General features: G+C 43.7%; 1 protein-coding gene and 1 long non-coding RNA gene across 3 annotated transcripts in view; one reads left to right on the top strand and one right to left on the bottom strand.

Moving 5' to 3' along the window:
- The window catches only part of rnf2 (ring finger protein 2), a 20,814-nt gene that overhangs the window by 10,369 nt on the left and 4,097 nt on the right, over positions 1-6,348 (bottom strand). The window lies entirely within an intron of this gene.
- Positions 1,511-6,348, top strand: part of LOC109521326 (uncharacterized) — a 13,912-nt gene continuing 9,074 nt past the window's right edge. Inside the window, exons 1-2 of the long non-coding RNA XR_002169330.1 lie at positions 1,511-1,966; positions 2,490-2,500. This is a non-coding gene — a long non-coding RNA (uncharacterized LOC109521326). The remainder of the gene's footprint in view (positions 1,967-2,489; positions 2,501-6,348) is intronic.

The raw sequence follows: 6,348 nt of genomic DNA, 5'->3' as shown, positions 1-6,348 counted from the left end.
TGAGAAAATTGGCAAGGGTCTATAGAAATTTTTTTTTTTTTTTTTTTTTTTAATAATAGCTATGAGTATGTCGCGTTCAGGAAACTCGCAGCTGTGACCGAAATAAACATTGTTCACTATGTAAACCAGTGCGGTGGTTGCTGTTGTCGTTTCCGAACGAAGCAGTAGAGGTCACTGTTGGATTAGACTTCGTTGTAGTGAATGTCTTCGCGAGGCAGGAGCAGAGAAAATGATTTCGTATAACGCAACAGGGGGGGTTTCGTCGTATGGGGGGCAGGAGAATGGGAATTGTGTTAATGCATGAAGATTTTTTCACATTAGGGGGTATTTTCGCCCATGTAGGTTTCGTTCTAGAGGAGTTTCACTGTACAAATATTCACCCCTCGCTGGCATTTAGGCTTTAAGTTGGCTTCCAGAGCTTCAGTGAAGAGTATACAATGAACTACAATAGTGATTTTTGCTTGGTGACACAGTAAGAGGAATGTCTCCGGGAGTTTTGCAAAACAGACAAGAAAAAAGTGTGTGTGTGTGTGTGTGTGTGTGTGTGTGTAAAGCAACGAATGGTCCGGCATTTGTGTGGCAAAACACAGAGCTGCCAAATGTTAAGGAAATCACTGAAAGCTAACTTGTTTATGGCCAAAACATGTGATTTTTCCGAATATTAAAATAAAGCATGGATGCATCTACTGAGGGCTTTTTCTTTCCATCCACGCTCGCCTCAGGATGGGGGGTAGTGCAGCAGCCTGGTGGGGCCCTCATAACCGACCGGGCAAGAGAGTCCCGCTCATGTGAGTGAACTTGTCTTTGTGCTAAACTGAAGAATATTACCTCAACGTACGCATCACATGTCGTGTCAATGTGGTGTGCAATACAAATTGGTTCTCGTCGCGACTAGCTGACTTCTTCATCAATGCATGAGCTACTAATGACACGGTAAAATAGGGTTGGGCAGTATTACGGTATCCCACGGTGTCTTAAAGTTGCAAGGGTGTCACTTTCAACACTGCCATAAAAAAAATATAAATTGCCACGCATAAGGCATAGTATGATACTAAATATAATTTTTTGACACCACATGAAAATGTGCACTTGTGTTTTCTTTTTTTGACTGAAAACTAATAGGCTGTCGTGGTGGGCAAAACGGGTAAGATCTCCCATCATGATAGAGGCCATTTTATATCGTGATAACGAGATGCCAGAATATATTTTCAGTTTTTCAATGACGAGACAATAACGCTTCAAATCTGCTTCATGAACCACTTGGTTCTTTTGGCGGAGAATCAATGTTACTGACGTCTGCATGAATAAACCAAGCCAAAAAAAATTACGTTACCTGAATACCTGATTATTTGATTTGAATTTTCAGTATGATATCTGATAGGGATGGGCGATATGAGTGAAAGGTATGTAAAGATATTTTTTTTTTCCATTGAAAATAAGGGAATAACCCAGCCACTGGGGAGCAGTGCCCTCCCCCGGGGGTACACTGTTCCCTAGTGCCGGTCCCAAGCCCGGATAAATGGGGAGGGTTGCGTCAGGAATGGCATCCGGCGTAAAACGTTTGCCAAAACGAACATGCGAGTTGATAAAACGATTTCCATACTGGATCGGTCGGGGCCCAGGATAAAAACGACCGCTAACAGTGCTGTTCACCTACAGGGTACAGGAGACAAAGTGGAAGGGCAGCAAGGCTAGAAACATTGGAGGAGGCTACAAGCTGTTCTACCATGGTGTAGATGGGAAGAGGAATGGAGTAGGGGTGATTATAAAGGAAAAATATGCTAGACATGTCGTAGAAGTAAAACGAGAGTCAGACAGGTTGATGTGCGTGAAGGTAGAGATAGAAGGTGTGATGATGAATGTAGTCAGTGGGTATGCCCCACAGGTGGGCTGTGAGTTAGAAGAAAAGGAAAAGTTCTGGAATGAGATGGATAGAGTGACAGAGAGCATTCCCAGGGGGGAGAGGGTAGTGATTGGAGCAGACTTAAATGGTCATGTAGGGGAAGGTAACAGAGGTGATGAGGAAGTGATGGGCAAGTTTGGACTTAGAGATAGGAACTTGGAAGGACAGGCAGTGGTAGACTTTGCCAAAAGAATGGAAATGGCCGTGGTAAACACCTATTTCCAAAAGAGAGAAGAACACCTGATAACTTACAAGAGTGGAGGCAGGTCCACACCGATAGATTATATCCTATGTAGAAGAGGTAATCTGAGGGAGGTTAACGACTGTAAGGTGGTGCCAGGAGAGAGTGTAGCCAAACAGCATAGGATAGTAGTGTGCAAGCTGACAATGGAGGTGAGGAAAAGGAAGAGGGTGAAGACAGAGAAGAAAATAAAATGGTGGAAATTGAGGAAAGAAGACTGTTGTGAAGAATTTAGGAGTGAGGTAAGGGCAGTTCTGGGCAGCGTTGAGGAATTCCCAGATGATTGGGAGACTACTGCAGCAGTGATTCGGGAGACAGGAAAGAAGGTGCTCGGTGTGGCCTCAGGACAGAGAAAGGTGGACAAAGAGACTTGGTGGTGGAATGTTGAGGTTCAGGAAAGTGTACAGAGGAAGAAATTAGCGAAGAAGCGATGGGATAGTGAGAGAACAGAAGAGAACAGGCTGGAGTACAAGAAGATGACAAGGGAAGTGAAGAGAGAAGTGGCCAAGGCCCAACAGAAGGCATATGAGGAGTTATACGAGAGGTTAGACACAAAGGAAGGTGAAAAAGAATTGTACAGGTTGGCGAGACAGAGAAATCAGGCTGGGAAGGATGTACAGCAGGTGAGGTTGATTAAAGACAGAGAGGGAAATGTCATTACGAGTGAGGAAAGTGTGTTGAGGAGATGGAAAGAATACTTTGAGGAGTTGTTAAATGAGGAAAACAATAGGGAACGTAGGAATGAAGAGCCAGAGAGGATTAAGAAGAAGGTCGATCAGGTTAGAAAGGATGAAGTCAGGAAAGCATTAAAAAGGATGAAGAGTGGTAAGGCAGTTGGTCCAGATGACACACCAGTGGAGGTATGGAAGTGCTTAGGGGAGGTGTCGGTTGATTTTCTGACTAGGTTGTTTAATAGAATATTAGACACAAACAAGATTCCTGATGAGTGGAGGAAGAGTGTCCAGGTACCAATTTATAAGAAGGGCGATTTACAGAGTTGTAGCAACTACAGGGGGACAAAGTTGATGAGCCATACGATGAAGGTTTGGGAAAGAGTAGTTGAAGCCAGGTTGAGACAGGGAGTGGAGATTTGTGAACAGCAGTATGGTTTCATGCCGAGGAAGAGCACCACAGATGCAATATTTGCCCTGAGGATGCTGATGGAGAAGTACAAGAAAGGTAGGAAGGAGCTGCACTGTGTATTTGTAGAGTGAGAGAAGGCTCAAGGCTTATGACAGGGTGCCAAGAGAGGAATTGTGGTTCTGTATGAGGAAGTCAGGGGTTGCAGAGAAATTCGTTAGGTTGGTGCAGGACATGTATGAGAATAGTAAAACAGTGGTGAGGTGTGCAGTTGGACGGACAGAAGACTTCAAGGTGGAGGTAGGACTGCATCAAGGATCGGCCCTGAGCCCCTTCTTGTTTGCTTTGGTGATGGATAGATTGACAGATGAGGTGCATAAATGAAAGGGAGACCAGTGGAACGGTGAGGTTACAGGGAGGAGAGGTGGCAAAGGTACTGGAATTTAAGTACCTAGGATCAACAGTGCAGAGCAGCGGAGACTGTGGAAGAGAAGTGAAGAATAGAGTGCAGGCAGGATGGAACAGCTGGAGAAAAGTGTCAGGAGTGATTTGTGATAGAAGAGTGTCAGCTAAGGTGAAGGGAAAAGTTTACAGAACAGTTGTGAGACCAGCCATGATGTACGGTCTAGAGACACTAGCAATAGGCAAAAGACAGGAGGCAGAGTTAGAGGTGACTGAGTTAAAGATGCTGAGATTCTCCTTAGGAGTGACAAGATCAGAAATGAGGTAGTCAGAGGGACAAGTCAGACAGGAAAGTTTGGAGAAAAAGTTAGAGAGGCCAGACTGAGATGGTTTGGACATGTACAGAGGAGGGACAGTGGACACATTGGTAGGAGAATGTTAGCGATGGAGCTACCAGGTAGGAGACAGAGAGGAAGGCCAAAGAGGAGATTCATGGATGCCGTGAGGGAAGACATGCAGGTAGTTGGAGTCAGAGTAGAGGATGCAGAGAACAGGGAAAGATTGAAATTAATGACTCGCTGTGGCAACCCCTGAAAAGGGACAAGCCGAAAGCAGAAGAAGAAGAAAATAAGGTAATTTTACTTTAACATACAATACTTTTAACCTTTAATAAGCGGTCAATGCAATATATATATAAGCTGTTGCAAGGGAGAGATCATCATATTGTTTGTATACATGTGTTGCTCTGCCATTTGTGTTCAAAATCTTTTTCTTCAGAATCAGAATCAGATTCATTGGTCAAGTATGCAAAACACACAAGGAATTAAAAAAAAAAAAAAAAAAAAAAAACAATGACCCACAGAGGGAGACAGAGCGGGAAGCCTGGTTGTTCGATGTTTAGCACCCCAATATCATAGATGTAAAAGGAAGACGATGGTTGGGGGGGGGGTGGGGGGGGCGCGGCAAGTACCCTCAATGAATTGTACATGAAAGGCAGCTGTCGAAAGCTTGACGAAACGTTGACATTGAATATTTATTCGACACATTTTTACAGCAAACGTTTGTGTCATGTTTGTCCTCTGACAGAAACCATATTAAAAAAAAATATATATATTTCCCTCCCATCTTTTACCATTTTCAAACATTTTTGAAAAAGCTCTAGTGAGCCACTGGGGGCGCTAAAGAGACGCATGTGGCTCGAGACCCGCGTGTTGCCGAACCCCGCTCTAACCATTCTCCTTGATGGGAAGCATGGTCTGAGCCTGAGGGAAAAAAAAAAAACTCAGCACATACAGCGTAAATTTAAAAGACGTACAGAATCTCTCAACAGTTTACATGTAGTGAACAGGGAGGGCTCTGAAAAAGTATGGGAACTCTTAACTGCTGTTTGGTGTATAGGAACTAACAACAGTCAGGACACATACCACTACCTGAAAGAGGAGGGAGGCTAGCCTCTCGGGGAGGCCCCCAACATACAGGCGCCAAGCCAGGAAGCAATAATTAGCGCACACCTACTTGGCACCTTTCACCATGGGCAAAACCATTGTGAAACACTGTCTAACCCCTCTCAAAAGGACTGCTACCAGAGTGCAAGCTACGTGTGGAGGCGAGACCGACTACAGTCAAACCTCGGTTTTTGAACATCTCGGTTCTCGACCAATTCGTTTTTTGACCAAAAATTTCGAGTTTTTTAATGCCTCGGATGACGAACAAAATTCGGTTCTCGAACAAACTGAGCACACTTGAATGCACCATTTGACTCCTCTCGCCTTCCTTACACAAGGAAGTGACGCTTCCTCGTGTTGCTTTCCATTGTGAGCAGACGTGTTCAATAAACATTTTTATTTTAAAAAGAGCGTGGTTTCGGTTTTCGAACAATTCGGTTTTCGAACAGCCTTCTAGAACGGATTATGGACGAAAACCGAGGTTTGACTGTATATCTAGTGGGAACATCTCTGCTTCGCACATGAGCTTGGGGCTCAGTCCCTGCCAGAGAGGGTACATTCCATGTTCCTCAGGCTAGTTTTCTGTGGCCGGGGATCAGAATCCCAAGGCCCCTGCTTTTTGTCGCAGCGCAGCTGACAGACCACCAGATACCTTTGGCCCCTCCCACAGGTGCTAAGCCCATGGGAAGAGGGACCCACGTTGCCTTTTTGGGTTGTGCCAGGCCGGGCCCCATGGGTGCAAGACTGTCCACCAGGCGCTCGCCAGCAAACCACACATTCAAGCCAATTTTCTGCACTTGTTTTGAAAAGAACTTGTACAACCACATATTTTATTGGGAGTTTTTATGGCCATAAGGTATTTTTCTTTTTATTTGGTTTTGAAAATTCATTTTATTGTGTGTTCTCCAAGATGTCCAAATAGTCTGGAAAACAAATAATAATACAAACTGCCCTACAAATTTCATAAACACAAGTGATGAAAAATCAACACTTTAAATGTAAGGTAAACAATATTTGAGTTCATCTTTTATTATTTGTCTGTCATGATGATGATGAAAGCATGCTTGTTCAATCATTGATGTTGAAATCATAAAAGAAAGGAAGTCATTCTCAACAATCAAAATTAAATGACTAATCGTAAATATTTCACTAACCAATAGCAGAGATTTTTGAAAACATTAAACAGAGATGAAAGTGGACTTTTCTGAAAATTCAGGAAAAAAACAAAAAAAATGTGTGTGTGTGCATGTGTGTGTGTACACACACACACATGCACG

This window comes from Hippocampus comes, unplaced genomic scaffold (genome assembly GCF_001891065.2).
Source record: "Hippocampus comes isolate QL1 unplaced genomic scaffold, H_comes_QL1_v1.1 scaffold85, whole genome shotgun sequence".
In the NCBI taxonomy this organism is placed as follows: Eukaryota; Metazoa; Chordata; class Actinopteri; order Syngnathiformes; family Syngnathidae; genus Hippocampus; species Hippocampus comes.
Note: the sequence above shows the minus strand (reverse complement) of the source record. Positions and strands in the feature narration are given on the sequence as shown.